Source organism: Haliotis cracherodii, unplaced genomic scaffold, assembly GCF_022045235.1.
Source record: "Haliotis cracherodii isolate W230 unplaced genomic scaffold, xgHalCrac1.p SCAF_11, whole genome shotgun sequence".
Classification (NCBI taxonomy): domain Eukaryota; kingdom Metazoa; phylum Mollusca; class Gastropoda; order Lepetellida; family Haliotidae; genus Haliotis; species Haliotis cracherodii.
This window is the reverse complement of record NW_027266266.1, coordinates 35645070-35663156: the sequence shown is the minus strand read 5'-3', so window position 1 is coordinate 35663156 and position 18087 is coordinate 35645070.

Sequence of the window (18087 nt, the reverse complement as noted above, 5' to 3'; positions counted from 1 at the left end):
CCCAAATGCTACAGTTGTCATAGATGTTGCACTCATCATGTGCCCAAATGCTACAGTTGTCACAGATGTTGCACTCATCATGTGCCCAAATGCTACAGTTGTCACAGATGTTGCACTCATCATGTGTCCCAATTCTACAGTTGTCAGAGATGTTGCACTCATCGTGTGTCCCAATTCTACAGTTGTCACAGATGTTGCAGTCATCATGTGTCCCAATTCGACAGTTGTCACAGATATTGCACTCATCATGTGTCCCAATTCTACAGTTGTCACAGATGTTGCACTCATCGTGTGTCCCAATTCTACAGTTGTCACAGATATTGCACTCATCATGTGTCCCAATTCTACAGTTGTCACAGATGTTGCACTCGTCATGTGCCCAGATTCTACAGTTGTCACAGATGTTGCAGTCATCATGTGTCCCAATTCTACCGTTGTCACAGATGTTGCACTCATCATGTGTCCCAATTCTACAGTTGACACAGATGTTGCACTCATCGTGTGTCCCAATTCTAAAGTTGTCACAGATGTTGAACTCGTCATGTGCCCCAATTCTACAGTTGTCAGAGATGTTATTCTAAATTCATCGCATTCAACAATAACAAAAACTATGTTTGAGATATACATGTAGTCGCAAATTCTCAGTACCTGGTACAGTTTGTTTGTTTGTCGTTAAACGCCGCACTCGGCAATATGACGGCGGTCTGTAAATAATCGAGTCTGGACCAGATAATGCAGTGTTTGTCATAATGAGCATCGATCGGGAATTGGGATACGATGACATGAATCAACCAGGTCAGAGAGTCTGAACACCTGATGCCTCTTACGACAAGAACGGGTTGCTGAAGACGTACAGTGTTGAGACAAAGGTATAAAACCTATTTTACTGTATCTATAAAAGCATATGTCACCGTATACCACTGAATCGAGATCTTCAAGGTAGAAAGTCATCTTAACTGCTGTCAATGTCCGAAACACGAACAAACGAATATTTTCCCGAACAACGGACTCCGAAGCATGAAACTAGAAAAAAGACCGCACAACAATGCCACTTCACTTGCCCAAAGATGCAAATTCGCTCGAAATACAATTGCCAATCACTCTTATAAGTATCTATCTGTACAATAAATGTATGGTTGATTGAACGTGTAGCTACGAAGACGTGTGTGTTTCAGTTCGAGATTTACACTAAGGGCTTACTTTGTTCGATTTACAAACCATGTGAATGACGTACATATGAATTAAATAAAAGCTGTACAAGAATATAACTACTGCTGAAGGAAGGGAATTATCATCGACTTCACGTATACGAAATATCCCACCATGATTAGTTTCTTAAGTTACATGGCGAACTCATTACAATGATCACTGTGTAAAGTACTCTCGGTCGTTACATATATATTTACATGACATGGCGAACTCCAAACAATGATCACTGTGTAAAGTGCTCTACACACGACATACACATATAGGTTACATGGCGAACTCCTCACAATGATCACTGTGTAAAGTGCTCTCAATCGATATATACATATAGGTTAGATGGCGAACTCCAAACAATGATCACTGTGTAAAGTGCTCTCGATCGATACATACATATTTACATGCCATGGCGAACTCCAAACAATGATCACTGTGTAAAGTGCTCTACACTCGACATACACATATAGGTTAGATGGCGAACTCCAAACAATGATGACTGTGTAAAGTGCTCTCGATCGATACAGACATATAGGTTAGATGGCGAACTCCAAACAATGATCACTGTCTAAAGTGCTCTCGATCGATATATACATCTAGGTTAGATGGCGAACTCCAAACATTGATCACTGTGTAAATTACTCTCGATCGATACATATATATTTACATGATCACTGTGTAAAGTGCTCTCGATCGATACATACATATAGGTTAGATGGCGAACACCATACAATGATGACTGTGTAAAGTACTCTCGATCGATATATACATATAGGTTAGATGGCGAACTCCAAACAACGATTACTGTGTAAAGTGCTCTCGATCGATACAGACATATAGGTTAGATGGCGAACTCCAAACAATGATCACTGTCTAAAGTGCTCTCGATCGATATATACATCTAGGTTAGATGGCGAACTCCAAACAATGATCACTGTGTAAATTACTCTCGATTGATACATATATATTTACATGACATGGCGAACTCCAAACAATGATCACTGTGTAAAGTGCTCTACACACGACATACACATATAGGTTACATGGCGAACTCCTCACAATGATCACTGTGTAAAGTGCTCTCGATCGATACATACATATAGGTTAGATGGCGAACTCCAAACAATGATCACTGTCTAAAGTGCTCTCAATCGATATATACATCTAGGTTAGATGGCGAACTCATTACAATGATCACTGTGTAAATTAATCTCGATCGATACATATATATTTACATGACATGGCGAACTCCAAACAATGATCACTGTGTAAAGTGCTCTACACACGACATACACATATAGGTTACATGGCGAACTCCTCACAATGATCACTGTGTAAAGTGCTCTCAATCGATATATACATATAGGTTAGATGGCGAACTCCAAACAACGATCACTGTCTAAAGTGCTCTCAATCGATATATACATATAGGTTAGACGGCGAACTCCAAACAACGATCACTGTGTAAAGTACTTTCGATCGATATATACATATAGGTTACATGGCGAACTCCAAACAATGATCACTGTGTAAAGTGCTCTCGATCGATATATACATATAGGTTACATGGCGAACTCCATACAATGATCACTGTGTAAAGTGCTCTCAATCGATATATACATCTAGGTTAGATGGCGAGCTCCAAACAACGATCACTGTGTAAAGTGCTCTACACACGACATACATATATAGGTTAGATGGCGAACTCATTACAATGATCAATGTGTAAAGTGCTCTACACACGACATAAACATGTAGGTTAGATTGAGTGCTGCATACAGAGCTGCACCTGCAAGATTGCTATAACGAAATGTACGTGCTGAGCAGAGTCGCTCATGACACACGATATTCCTGTTGGCACCCAACAACATTATTTTGTACACTAATAGGATCACAGTTTTCCACTTATGATGATGTTGATGTTTTCTGTTGTATTGCCATTTTCTAGCTAGTTGATCCGGATCGCACAGTTAATCGTATCTAGATCCGACATACTCAAACATAGGTAAACACAGGCAATAGCCAAGATGGGTTACGTCATATGGATTTCGAAATTCAAAACATGTTTGTATTTTCGTAGTAAAGCAGTATGTTTGTGTTTTCGCCTGATACGTTGAACGTTGGCATGTGGAATAAGGATGTTTCATGAGTGTTCTGAATTCCTTGTTCATCACACCAAGCAAAGAACCGTGAGTTGATATTCTTCTGACTTGGCTGCACTCTACAGTGAACATGTGTCATTGCACATAACGTCATTTACATGTAGTGCAATCAAATGTAAAATATTAATCTGTGTTATTTGTGATTATAGGCTTCGTACACGTTTGTTATGAACTGCGGCAAATAATAAACGTCATTCCTTAATTATTGTCATATAATTGTGTGGCCAGCTCTGTGACTGAAATGGCCATCTCTCCGAGGCAAATGGCGTTAACTGACTATAAAAGTCCAGTTGCAAATCTTTTTATGTTTTAATCAAGGTGCTCAAGAAGGTTGATGCGTCCGTTTATAGTAAACGGACGATGCATCATACCTAGGATTATGACAATGTATCTCAGATAGTCATGTAAACACTTTTTATACACTATTCGCTTTTTGTTAACGTTCACTGGTTATAGTGTCATTGTATTTGTTTGAACAATAGCAACTACTAACAGTTCAAAACCTTTTCTGTTCAGAGTGCGTGAGTGTGTTTTACGCCGCTTTTAGCAATATTCCAGGAATATAACGGCGGGGCACACCAGAATTGCGCCTCACACAATGTCCGCATTAAGGAAACGAAGCCGGGCCTTTGGCGTGACGAGCGAACGCTTTATACACACGGCTGCTCCTTCTGTTGAGAACCATTGGTATTTATCAAAGACTTTTATGTTATAATCAAACGCAAAGACAGTGTACAACACAACATCGTGAGCATTACATCCTGTAAATGTTTCGAATCAGTAAAGTTGCACGTATTGTTTCTCTTGAATACGCAATACGAAATGTCTCGTTATCAAAATCATTTGCAAAAATCATGCAAAGATAGATTAGCTAGAGGATTGTATGAAACTCGAAAATAGTTCTGCTTGCAACCAGAAATACGGAAAACACAGACTTTGTCATGATTTGGTTTTAGTCAATTCATGTACAAGGTCTATATTCATATCTACACCTGTGCCACTTAAGCAAAACGAAAGAGTTCTATGAGCAATGAAAGTCAGATTTCTAACTGGTTGTGGAAGCTTTTTGACAGTGGCAACAAATGAATTAAACGCTAGGAAAATGTCTTGTTATAATGGCCAAATTGTAACAGGAAGTATGATTAGAGTTACCGCCCCTGATTGTTGTAAACACACATGACAGACTTGATCGTTGGTGGAGTTTTGGGGTGAGAAGACGGCTTTACCCATATTGCGAGCGAGACGAGGGTGATTTGATGTATTCAACAGTGAAACATTCTTCACATTCGTTAGTGCACTTTTTGCTGTTGACACATACGTGACCCGTTGTATTGCCTTTTGTGATTGTAAACTTAAAACTGTGTGCTTCAATATGATTTGTTAATGACTCTTTGATCTTGTGTCGTCGTTTACTGATGTCACAATTCAGTTCTGTATGAACCGATATCTGGGTTAACCTTTGCGTTTCAACTTGGAAGTCGCCTCGTAACAGTATGTGTATTTTTGCTATAACCCTAGGGAACTGAGCTACATGATTAATTCATAGTACAGCGGATATGTGTCTGAATATGGACAGCTCCATAAGGAGTGTTTCTAAGGCGTGGGTTGACCCTATAACCTTTATATCCGTGGCGCCGAAATAATGTCTATGTTTGATGAAGCGAGTATATCAATATTGCAATTATCTCCAGTTGAAAGCGATTCAAGTTTGTTGTACCACCGTGACAAATGTTTCGATCATCTCAAAACAAGGTGCAGAATGCTGGATTTTACATAATTGAATTACGAAGTCGAATTCATTGGGAATTATTCAATCAAGTGCTCTTTGGTATTTCAAGAATACTCATGTTATCCTCAGGCGTCGTTAAACGCAGTCAGAATTCTTCAAATGTTTTTCTGCCGCGTTAAAGGGTTTGGAAATAGCTGTCACATTTCTTATAATTAGTAGCCTTATTTTTGGTAGTTTAAAGCTAAAAGAAAGTGTTGGTAGAAGGCCAACTTTTGCTACAATGGTGTTGTGTTGTTCTCTAATCATTCTAAAACAATTATTTACTGTATTTTTAAGTTTAAGTTTTAAATTATCAATATTGATTTAGAGAATATAACATTTTACACGTCCTAAATAGCAATAGCTGGTGATATTTGAACATGTTGTACAGCCCACCGCGTTGATTTGAAATTGTAAATGGAGTTTGATATTGCGAAAGGTCAAGGAAACAGTGAAAGGGCAGCATTTCGTAATTTACTTCCCCGAGAGGTTTCCAGAAATCTACTCAGACGTTCTTAAAACCAGTGAGGAAATTGCTGGGGTAATGATGCTTTATGAAATGAGTCGAAATTTACAGCAGGACATGACTCGATGTATATTTCAATTATTGCCAAATCTAGAATCTATTATTGATCCTATTCCAACAAGCTGATGCAAGTAGGCAGAGTATTAACTGAAAGTCTCCGCTTATTATTAGAATACTTTCACCTGTCAAAATGTATCCAAATTAAGCCTATATCATCATCTAGCTGTTCAGAACCCGCGAACGTCTCGGGAGGAAATTCTATAACCTAATTAGCGCAGACAAGTTTGAATATAAGCCGTAGGGATTTGATCCAAGGCATGTTCAGTTTACGGACAGCTGATCGATAAGAAATATGGTTGTTTCTGTTTGAAATCTTGATTGAAACTGTAGATAGTTTAATTTGAACATATCTTCTGCCGGTACATTGATCTTGCCCGAGAGAGAAAGCACTTAATACCAATGAAGTTGATTTTGAATAGATTATTCATGTGAGTGAGTACTCTTAACGCCGCTTTAAAAGATATGTCACGTTATCAGTTATAACGGAAGTCAGCCTCATTGGGAGGAAAGGTCCGAAGTGATATAGATCTCAGACGTTTACCTCTTTGCTGAAACCAACGAACACGGGTATGGTGCTGACAAACCTAGAGACAAAATTGGCCGAACCGGGATTCGAACCCACGATCACATGTTTTCCAAGGGACGCAACTCTGCACAGCGAACTGCGGTGCCTTAGACGAATGTGTCACCCACAATCACCCATTTACTGTTACTCGCGTGTGTTCAGGTTTTACTTTGTTTCCGGGATGATAGGTAAACGGTTGTAAAAATTAGAATGGAAGCAGTTTCGAAATAAAGATAATTGCAAGGCTGCCATCATAACCAACATACATTAGAAGCTGCAGGCCCTGACTGAACGCTTCAGGCTTTATTTAAAAAAAATGAAATGCAGCTTGTTGTGACAAATAAAAAGACACGTACATTAACTGCTGGCCATAAGGACCCATACAACTTTTAAACTACGGACCCGACACCTGATCTATCTGCCACGGGCCTACGGAGAGACGCTTGTTTCGAACACTGAATGGACGCAGCAGGTATGGTAAATACATCGTTTCTGTATACTCAGGTAGATAAATGGTGTATGAATAAGTATGTTACCTGTCCCATTGGTATGTTAAGAAAGGAAGAGCGCGCCGAAATAGGATTAATAAAATTGAGAATGTACCGATGTTTCAAGCAAGTAAATAATACGGAAGACTATGTTTTTAATAAGATGCCATGATGGAAACCATAGATCCGCACAAGCCAAGTTTAGGTGTGGCATGGCTCATAATCGAGTGGAAACCGGTCGGTTCAAAGGTGTACCTCAGAAGTAATTTTTTGTATAATATTCAGTAATGCCGATGTGGGCTTTATATTTACCACAGTCGTCTCTTTAATTCACAGAGAACATCTTTAATGGATAATGTTTTACAATATCATCTTGAAAGCATATTTGTACTAATTTTATGATAATTTGTCTCTCGTAATTGAATGGTTCGGTGCAATTTATCAATATGTATTTGTACATGGCTGTTCTATGTATGTTCAAAAGTGCTTCATTAATAAACTAGTGTCTGTCTATTTGTTAGTAATTAAATTAGTACTAACTACAGGACACAGAGTTCAGAAGAATCCATTACTTTGTCGTAAACACAACAAAACAATACCTGAAGATGTTGCCGAAAACCTACCCATGTATACGATAAAACGATATTAATACATGCTATGACAGTTGCAATACAGTTTCTAGCTCCACTCTGTCTTGGGGGCTTCTGGCTCCCTATTTATGAGGGAATTCCATGAACGAACTAGTTTTGTTTGATAAAATGTCTCTTCTAATTTAACCAAAGTGATTCTTTGCTTTGGCACTGATAAAGTTAACAGCCGATTCAATATCACAGGTGGCACGTGAGAATCGTTGTTCTGGCACTCAATACTTGCAAGTTCCATGCCGAAAACATAACCAGACTCTCACGACGAAATATGGCATCATAGGTGTGTATGGAATTCATCAAGTGTTGATCTAAAATGATTACAACGCCACGAAGATGCAAGTGCGACTATGCATGCCATCCTTTTATGTATCCTCGCTGTTTGACTTTTACAATAAAGCTACGTGTTAACGTCAAGTCAGGGTATAATTGGTTTCATGCAAACATTGTAGTGTCAGTTCTCACAAAAGTTGTTTTTTTATAATCAAGCAAATTGTATGTGTAAAGGGTGGTTGAGCTGTGTTGTCATCGTGACATTAACCCCTATTGTTTTACATACGTCATGTACCGAATGAGCTCTCATATGCAGTGTATTTCACGCCTTGGAGTAATAAGAACGACTTTTTTGCTTCAGTCAGTAAGTGCATTCCCAACTGTTGTCTGTATCAAGCCCACAACTCAAATCCACCCCACCACTCATCCCATCTCTGCTCTACTGCCACCCCACACTACCACCCTTTTCTCCGTCCTACTGCCACCCCACCCTACTCTTCCATCGCCACCCCTATCTCCGTTTTACTGCCACCCCACCCTTCTTCCATCGCCACCCCTATCTCCGTTCTACTGCCACCCCACCCTACTCTTCCATCGCCACCCCTATCTCCGTCCTACTGCAACCCCACCCTACTCTTCCATCGCCACCCCTATCTCCGTTCTACTGCCACCCCACCCTAATCTTCCATCGCCACCCCTATCTCCGTCTTACTGCAACCCCACCCTACTCTTCCATCGCCACCCCTATCTCCGTTCTACTGCCACCCCACCCTAATCTTCCATCGCCACCCCTATCTCCGTCTTACTGCAACCCCACCCTACTCTTCCATCGCCACCCCTATCTCTGTTCTACTGCCACCCCACCCTACTCTTCCATCGCCACCCCTATCTCCGTCCTACTGCAACCCCACCCTAATCTTCCATCGCCACCCCTATCTCCGTCCTACTGCAACCCCACCCTACTCTTCCATCGCCACCCCTATCTCCGTCCTACTGCCACCCCACCCTACTCTTCCATCGCCACCCCTATCTCCGTCTTACTGCAACCCCACCCTACTCTTTCATCGCCACCCCTATCTCCGTTTTACTGCCACCCCACCCTAATCTTCCATCGCCACCCCTATCTCCGTTCTACTGCCACCCCACCCTAATCTTCCATCGCCACCCCTATCTCCGTCCTACTGCCACCCCACCCTACTCTTCCATCACCACCCCTATCTCCGTCCTACTGCAACCCCACCCTAATCTTCCATCGCCACCCCTATCTCCGTCCTACTGCCACCCCACCCTACTCTTCCATCGCCACCTCTATCTCCGTTTTACTGCCACCCCACCCTACCTTTTTTATCACCCCTATCTCCATCCTACTGCCACCCCGTCCCAGACCACACCACCATCACACAAATCTCCTCAAGCTAACAGTTTGACCATTGGCAATACCCATTAATCATTGCGACCATTCAATCCCCCATAAATGCCGACCTTTCCACAAGGAACCGGAGCATCACTCACCTCTAAAAATTCAGTGTAGACGCACAGAAACCGCAGTCCCCAATGAACAGCGGCTGAATGCGACCCGTTACGTCAGCACCCGACAGTTCAAACGACAGACACAGTTCGTGATAAACATCATAAGATGTTACGTTTTTCCCAAAGAATGCAAATCAGGCAACTTGTATTTCTGCCGGTAATTACTTGCCTCGGTGTCGGTGTCAGGGAGTATGTCACATACGTTGCATCAAAGAATGTCATTTGGGAATTGCCAGTACCTTAAACAACCTTTCGCTTATTAACTCGGTGATGTATTATTTCTTTGAAGTATAATTGATACCTACACCAACAGTATTTTTTAGAAACGATCGTTTTTGGTTGTGTTTTGTTTTTGTTTTTATTTATTCATTATTATCATTATTATTATTATGGACCGATAAAAAAAATGCAGCAAAGAGGGTTTGGGTGATTTCGGCACAGTCACGCTGATTAGGCTCATCATCAGCTCAGGGCTCTTGCCATCTCTACAGGCAGCCCAGACAGCGAATGGGACTCCTCACAGGAAGCGCTGCGTACTCAAACCCACCCAGAACTTTTCGGAGAATGTGAATACTCCCCAACATTCCAGCCTTCTGCATTACCCAGATTATATTCCTGGTAGCAAACCCGGGTACTCTCCAAATGTCAGTCAACAGATTGGGAGGTACCAAACCTAAGGCACCGAAAGCGATGGGGAGTCGGACAACTTGGTACTTGGCATGCAAGTGTGACTTTTCGAAAGCGAGGACCGCATATTTGCCATGTTTATCTGAATCTTGTCAATCACATTGGTGTCAAAAGGGACAGAAAATTCGATGATATAAATGATTCCATTTGATTTCTGAAAAAGGAAAAGATCAGACTGTACACGGGCCTATTTCAAAGAATGTTGTATTTATCATTTTCCATGGATGGACCTCTGTGTCAAAGCCATGTATTTACATGTTGGTGTTGTTGTTGTGTTTGTTGTTGATGATGATGTTGTGATTGTCGTTGTTGACTGTCGTATTTCCATGTCGGCTTTCACTTGCACTTAGAAACCTCAAGTAACGGTTAAAGGTCTAGCCAAAAGCTCGTGTTCGTTGCTCTACATGGGTACCAAGTATGACTCTAAGTTCTACTGTCTTGTGTCCTTTCTAGTAACGTACAGTGTTGACTGAAAGTTATTTATGCACAAAGATGTCCTCGGAAAAAACCGTTGACACTGTAGATAATCAACGTTGACTAAATCCTCAAAATCAATTCTTTACTAATCCCCCCAACTGATTGCAATCAATAATGTATGCATGTCAGTTGCGCATTTTCTACATTTCAGAATAGTGCCGATTACCTTACACTGAAATAGAAACCCATTATCGATGTGTTCACATACAGTTTATTTTGGGGTCAAAATCTTCTCAGAATATCTGATCATACCCTTGGGCTTATCTGTTATTTTAAGCGATCTCACTCCCGCCACCTACCCTCCTCCCGCGGGATTCAGTGATATAGGCGAAATAAATGTTGCATTGTGTTATGACCTTTCGTGGAAGGTCCTCTGAAGGCAGCGCTATTTGCAGAGCGAGACGCAGGGCATTGCTGATGGCTCCAATGCGTTGTTGTGTCACTTGTCATTAGTGATTGACATCTAGCCCACGATATAGATTACTGCCACAAGCAAGGGAATATCGGACAATCCCTGTTATGAATTACATCTCATAACCTCTCATATTCCAGTGCAGGCGTGATGGAAGCCTTGCTCCAAGGCTCTACTGAATGATAAGTTTATGGATGTATGGTATCCTTATAACAACCAAGTCTAGATAAGGGGACAGAAAAAGGGTGCCAGTTTTTATAGGGGCAATATCTTCTTGCGATTCATATTATCTAGAAATTATGATTAGTCATCCAACTACCCTAATGTGTTCGTTTTTGATTTGCATGTTCGTATTTCATGCATGTGTTTGTCGTGTGTGTGTGTGTGTATGCGTGTGTGTGTGTGTGTGTGTGTGTGTGTGTGTGTGTGTGTGTGTGTGTGTGTGTGTGTGTGTGTGTGTGTGTGTGTGTGTGTGTGTGTGTGTGTGTGTGTGTGTGTGTGTGTGTCCGCTTCTGTCTGTCGTATGTGTATTGCGTGGTTCGTAGCCTGGTCTCTTGTTCCTCACATACACGTGTCTCACCCGTGGATGTTTAGTTCTCAATGTGTCTTTATGGTTGTGACTCGCTTTGACGTGTAGCTCTTGAAAGCATCATAATGTGTCTTTATGTTTGTGTCTCACTTTGACGTGTAGCTCTTGTGGACATTTCAATCTGACTTTACGGTTGTGTTTCGCTTTGACGTGTAGCTCTTGTGGGCATCTCAATGTGTCTTTACGGTTGTGTTTCGCTTTGATGGTAGCTCTTGTGGGCATCTCAATGTGTCTTTACGGTTGTGTTTCCCTTTGATAGTAGCTCTTGTGGGCATCTCAATGTGTTTTTATGGTTGTGTTTCGCTTTGACGTGAAGCTGTTGTGGGCATCTCAATGTGTCTTTACGGTTGTGTTTCGCTTTGACGTGTAGCTCTTGTGGGCATCTCAGTGTGTCTTTACGGTTGTGTCTCACTTTGATAGTAGCTCTTGTGGGCATCTCAATGTGTTTTTACGGTTGTGTTTCCCTTTGACGTGTAGCTCTTGTGAGCATCTCAATGTTTATTTACGGTTGCGTCTCACTTTGATGGTAGCTCTTGTGGGCATCTCAATGTGTCTTTACGGTTGTGTCTCACTTTGATGTGTAGCTCTTGTGGGCATCTCAATGTGTTTTTACGGTTGTGTCTCACTTTGATGTGTAGCTATTGTGGGCATCTCATGGTGTGTTTACGTTGTGTCTCGCTTTGACGTGTAGCTCTTGTGGGCATCTCAATGTTTCTTTACGGTTGTGTCTCGCTTCGATGTGTAGCTCTTGTGGGTATGTAAATGTGTCTTTATGATTGTGTCTCTTGTTGCACTGTAGCTCTTGTAGGCATCATAATGTGTCTTTATGGTTGTGTCTCGCTTTGACGTGTAGCTCTTGTGGACATTTAAATGTGTCTTTACGGCTGTGTTTCGCTTTGACGTGTAGCTCTTGTGGGCATCATAATGTGTCTTTATGGTTGTGTTTCGCTTTGACGTGTAGCTCTTGTGGGCATCATAATGTGTCTTTATGGTTGTGTCTCACTTTGACGTGTAGCTCTTGTGGGCATCTCAATGTGTCTTTACGGTTGTGTCTGGCATTGAAGTATAGTTCTTGTGGACATCATGATGTGTATTTACGGTTGTTTTTCGTTGACGTGTAGCTCAACGTTTGTGTTTATTGATTGTGTAACTTAAGGCTGTGTATCTCGTATGATTATCTCGGTATGTTTTAACGTTTGTGACTTTTTTAAATTGTGTTATGTTGTTCATATGGGATCCCAACATATGTTTGAACCTTTTTTTTAATTATGTATCTTTTGGGTTGTGTATCTCACATGGGTACCCCAATATCTCTCCACTGTTCATATGCAAGTTATTTGCATGCCGCATTGTGGTCGTTGTGCAGCATATCAGCATGTGTGTTCACATCTTGCAACACCTTGTGTAGCAATATCTTGTTCCGGATGTTAAGGAAAGATTATCGACAGACTGCCATTGGAACAAGGTCATTCCTGCTGCCAGGTTACCGAGTTACGTCACTATAAATAGTTAAATTGAGCTTCAGTCAAATCAAATTATTACTCGTACACGAGCATAATCTGTAATATAAATGCGTGTATTTCAACGACTCTATACAACATTATCGAATTTGTTTTTCTCAGATTTTCTAAGCATGGCAGCGTTGATCTTAGCTTTCGAAAGCTGCCAAAACGTCCTTGAGGGGCAAATTGTCTTTTATTCCAGTAGAGTATCAACGTGTAATCTGGTAAAAGACTCAGTAAATATTCGATCAAATACTATTTTCCTATAGACCAATCTGGATTGACGTTGCCTTGGAATCACTTATCGACAAGATCTACGTGCGTGTCAAATTTGATCAAAAATGATGCGGAGATTATCGTCGTACAAGAGGTTATCTCACGGCTTCGACATTGCCGTCAGTAACGTCGGTGGATGAAGCGGTGTCGACTCGCTAGATGATGACTGATAAGAGTGGTGTTAGGTACCTGGTGCCTGGTGCGGGTGATCAGAATGCAGATCACTCTAGTTCTGTTCCAATATAAAATATGTGTGTGTGTTATGTGAAAGATCTATGGTTATTCCTAAAGTAAAATTCGATAAAGCGAATACTTTACAAAAAATAGCTCATTACTTAACGTCGACTCGTCACATGGTTACAATGTATGAATTCCATTTTTGCTGTCCTCAGATGTGATACGGGTGGATATTACAGATTGCCATGAAAAACCACATTCATCAACTTCTGTACGTGAACTAGACTTAACGGTTTAGCCTACCAGCATATATTGCTAAGCGTTCATGTCATTGAGACACAGCTAGTTGGTTCAAATTCCAAATTCGTCCTGATTCTGGCTGTTCATTTGTCAGCGCCAAGTCCATGATTTGGGGTTTCACAAAAGTAGACATTATGAAAGATCTGCCGAACGTTGTGCTTTCCTCAACATCCGAGCAGGGACGTCGTGAATAACAGAAATACTGTTCATTGCAAAGTTACACTCACTGTCACTGACCATGGACTACTCTTTAACACTCGGTGGCAATAGGTTATTCTGGGATTTAGACTTGATAGGTTTTAACACCCTTCAACGACGTCAGCGGTGCAGCACCAGAAAGGTGCCGGGAAATGACCATGTAATGCAAAGCCTAGCTAAAATCCAATATAGACCGGAGCTTCCTCATCCAAATGGATCATAATGGCAACTGACATACATGGGGTAAGCACCAGGAGTTATCTTGCACAGCCTTTCCCCTTAATGTGATTCCTGTATCGGTCCATCGATTTAAAGCTAGATGTACGTACAGGATGGGTAGAACACTACCTTTGTGAGATACGTAAAGCGCCAAGTAGTAATAAACACTCCACCATCATCCGTTGCAAAGCGCAATCACTTCAACGGCTGTGCTGGTGATGTAAAAGTCATTACTGATGTACTTCAGTCTGCTGGTTCTGGTGAGATCTTTTCTTGAAAATGGACGGTGTTTTGACAGAAATGGCTCATCAATATAGTCGCCCTGTCTGATTGCTTCAACTTAAATATTCAAGTAAACATTTTTTGAGAATATTCTGCTTTAGTTTGTTAGGAACCATAACTCGGTTTAACATGATAAGATTGTTTCTTTGATTTTTGTACACCTTTTTTGTCTAGTTGTTTCTGAATGCAGTGTTGTTTTGTTGACCTGTAATGTGGTTTTCTTGATGTTTCAAATAGCTACATGCTCTGATAAGTGAGTGAATAGGACTGTGCGCGACTCATATCATAAAGAACTATATTCTGTATTCACCACACGTATGTACATTACACGGAGTAGAACCAGGTCGCAGGATGATATCGCCTTGTTGTCGAATCCCGTCAGTAATGTGGTTGTTGAGATTTCGACTCCTTACCGCGGGAAATATCCTATTTCTCAAATACATTGGTACGAAAGTGAGTTAGGTTTGACGCTGACCCGGACAGTAGTGATACCGGGTGTTTTACATTAAGAAAAAACAAAAACGATGTGGATTGCAGACGCTGAAATTAGAGAACAAGTGTCGTTATCTGGGACTCGCCCTTACGACCAGCAGATGTTCGCATCACAGTGGGGACTATGGGCAAGAATAGGCCCCAAGCAACCTATGCCTGCTGTAACAGGCAACTTAATTTGATTTGGTGGTCAGGCTCGGTCACAGATCCAACATATCTACCCATCACCGTCATTCAGATCCAACATATCTACCATCACCATCAGTCACTTCCAACATATCTACCCATTACCATCAGTCAAGTCACATCCAACATATCTACCCATCACCATCAGTAACAGCCAACATATCTACCCATCACCATCAGTAACAGCCATAATATATACCCATCACCATCAGTTACAGCCATAATATATACCCATCACCATCAGTCACATCCAACATATCTACCAATCACCATCAGTCACATCCAACATATCTACCCATCACCATCAGTCACATCAAACATATCTACCCATCACCGTCATTCACATCCAACATATCTACCCATCACCGTCATTCAGATCCAACATATCTACCCATCACCGTCATTCAGATCCAACATATCTACCCATCACATCAGTCACATCCAACATATCTACCCATTACCATCAGTCAAGTCACATCCAACATATCTACCCATCACCATCAGTCAAGTCACATCCAACATATCTACCCATCACCATCAGTCAAGTCACATCCAACATATCTACCCATCACCATCAGTCAAGTCACATCCAACATATCTACCCATCACCATCAGTCACATCCAACATATCTATCCATCACCATCAGTCAAGTCACATCCAACATATCTACCCATCACCATCAGTCAAGTCACATCCAACATATCTACCCATCACCATCAGTCACATCCAACATATCTATCCATCACCATCAGTCAAGTCACATCCAACATATCTACCCATCACATCAGTCAAGTCACATCCAACATATATACCCATCACCATCAGTCACATCCAACATATCTACCCATCACCATCAGTCAAGTCACATCCAACATATCTACCCATCACCATCAGTCAAGTCACATCCAACATATCTACCCATCACCATCAGTCACATCCAACATATCTATCCATCACCATCAGTCACGTCACATCCAACATATCTACCCATCACATCAGTCAAGTCACATCCAACATATATACCCATCACCATCAGTCACATCCAACATATCTACCCATCACCAGTCACATCCAACATATCTACCCATCACCATCAGTCAAGTCACATCCAACATATCTACCCATCACCATCAGTCACATCCAACATATCTATCCATCACCATCAGTCAAGTCACATCCAACATATCTACCCATCACATCAGTCAAGTCACATCCAACATATATACCCATCACCATCAGTCACATCCAACATATCTACCCATCACCAGTCACATCCAACATATCTACCCATCACCATCAGTCACATCCAACATATCTACCCAACACCGTCATTCACATGCAACATATCTACCCATCACCATCAGTCACATCCAGCATATCTACCCATCAGTCAAGTCACATCCAACATGACTACTCTCCCCACCAGTCACACCTGTCTTATTTTAATTTCTTAGTACTTTTTGAATGGCTGTCTAACATGACTGTCGGCAAGGCGAAAATCCATGTCACTAATACAAGTTAACGTAATTTTTTTACGTGTACGTTACAAACAGACTCAATTCAATAACGTTGTTATTTTGAATCTAAAGAAATTTAGGTTTTATAGTAAAGTGACAATGACTCTATCAGAACACACCACCTACAGTGTAATCCGCCATTCCATATTAAACTGAATCTCGATAAGTATACCAATTTAGACAATTGAAAATGGTTAAATGGAAATGGTTAAAATGTAGGCAAGTTTGTATGTTTTGGGTGGCAAATATTGTTCAAATGGAAATCATTGAAAGTACGTTCTCCTGGTAAATATTGGAAAATATGTTTCGGACTGATATCCATGTATTGACATATGATGAGTTTCAAATGACGCTAGTTCCTCCTTTCAGTAGTAACGCTTCTGGGAGATTTTTGGGTTTTGTAAAATCATGTTAACTAAATCATCAGTGAAAAGTAGCTTGATGTAATGTGATTTATTTTGCTGAATATCGTGTCTCGTTCTGCAATTACGCTGTCTGTGATGTGATTAAATTTGACAAGTCTGATAAAGGTCAGCCTTTGCTTCCAACCAGTTCGTCAGAATGGCGCATGACAAAGAGCCTCGATTTCGTAATCAAGCTAAATGCTCAATTTAACAATTTCTTTGAGAGACCGCACCCAGTCTCAAATGTCTGGATTGCTGAAGACGGGCGTTACACGCTCTATGAGTACCTATTCATCCCATTGGTCAGTCGTGTAGAGTCACGTGAGTGTCCACAAAGTCAATTAGCTAATAAGTCTTATTCATATGCCTTGCAAGAATATTGCATTATGCAAGTCTGAGGAAAAATGACGATCGCATACTCATGTTAAATCAAGTCAAACTAATCGCAGCGGTCTATTAACGTATTAAATTGAAAGCGATGTTGATGAGGAATGTATTATCAAACAACTACTCTCAATTAAATGTAATTACGTTTTAATGTAACATCAAAACGTTTATCTGGATAAAAAAACCGCGAGCCTCGATCAGTTTGGTCAGTGGCTGTGGGTTCTGGTCTCAGCATGTACCACCTCAACTATTGGTGAGTGGCTGTGGGTTCTGGTCTCAGCATGTACCACCTCAACTATTGGTGAGTGGCTGTGGGTTCTGGTCTTAGCATGTACCACCTCAACTATTGGTGAGTGGCTGTGGGATACTGGCCTCAGCGTGTACCACCTCAACTCGTGGTGAGTGGCTGTGGGTTACTGGCCTCAGCATGTACCACCTCAACTATTGGTGAGTGACTGTGGGTTACTGGCCTCAGCGTGTACCACCTCAACTATTGGTGAGTGGCTGTGGGTTACTGGTCTCAGCGTGTACCACCTCAACTATTGGTGAGTGGCTGTGGGTTACTAGCTTCTGCGTGTACCACCTCAACTATTGGTGAGTGGCTGTGGGTTACTGGTCTCAGCGTGTACCACCTCAACTATTGGTGAGTGGCTGTGGGTTACTGGTCTCAGCGTGTACCACCTCAATTATTGGTGAGTGGCTGTGGGTTACTGGCCTCAGCGTGTACCACCTCAACTATTGGTGAGTGGCTGTGGGTTACTGGTC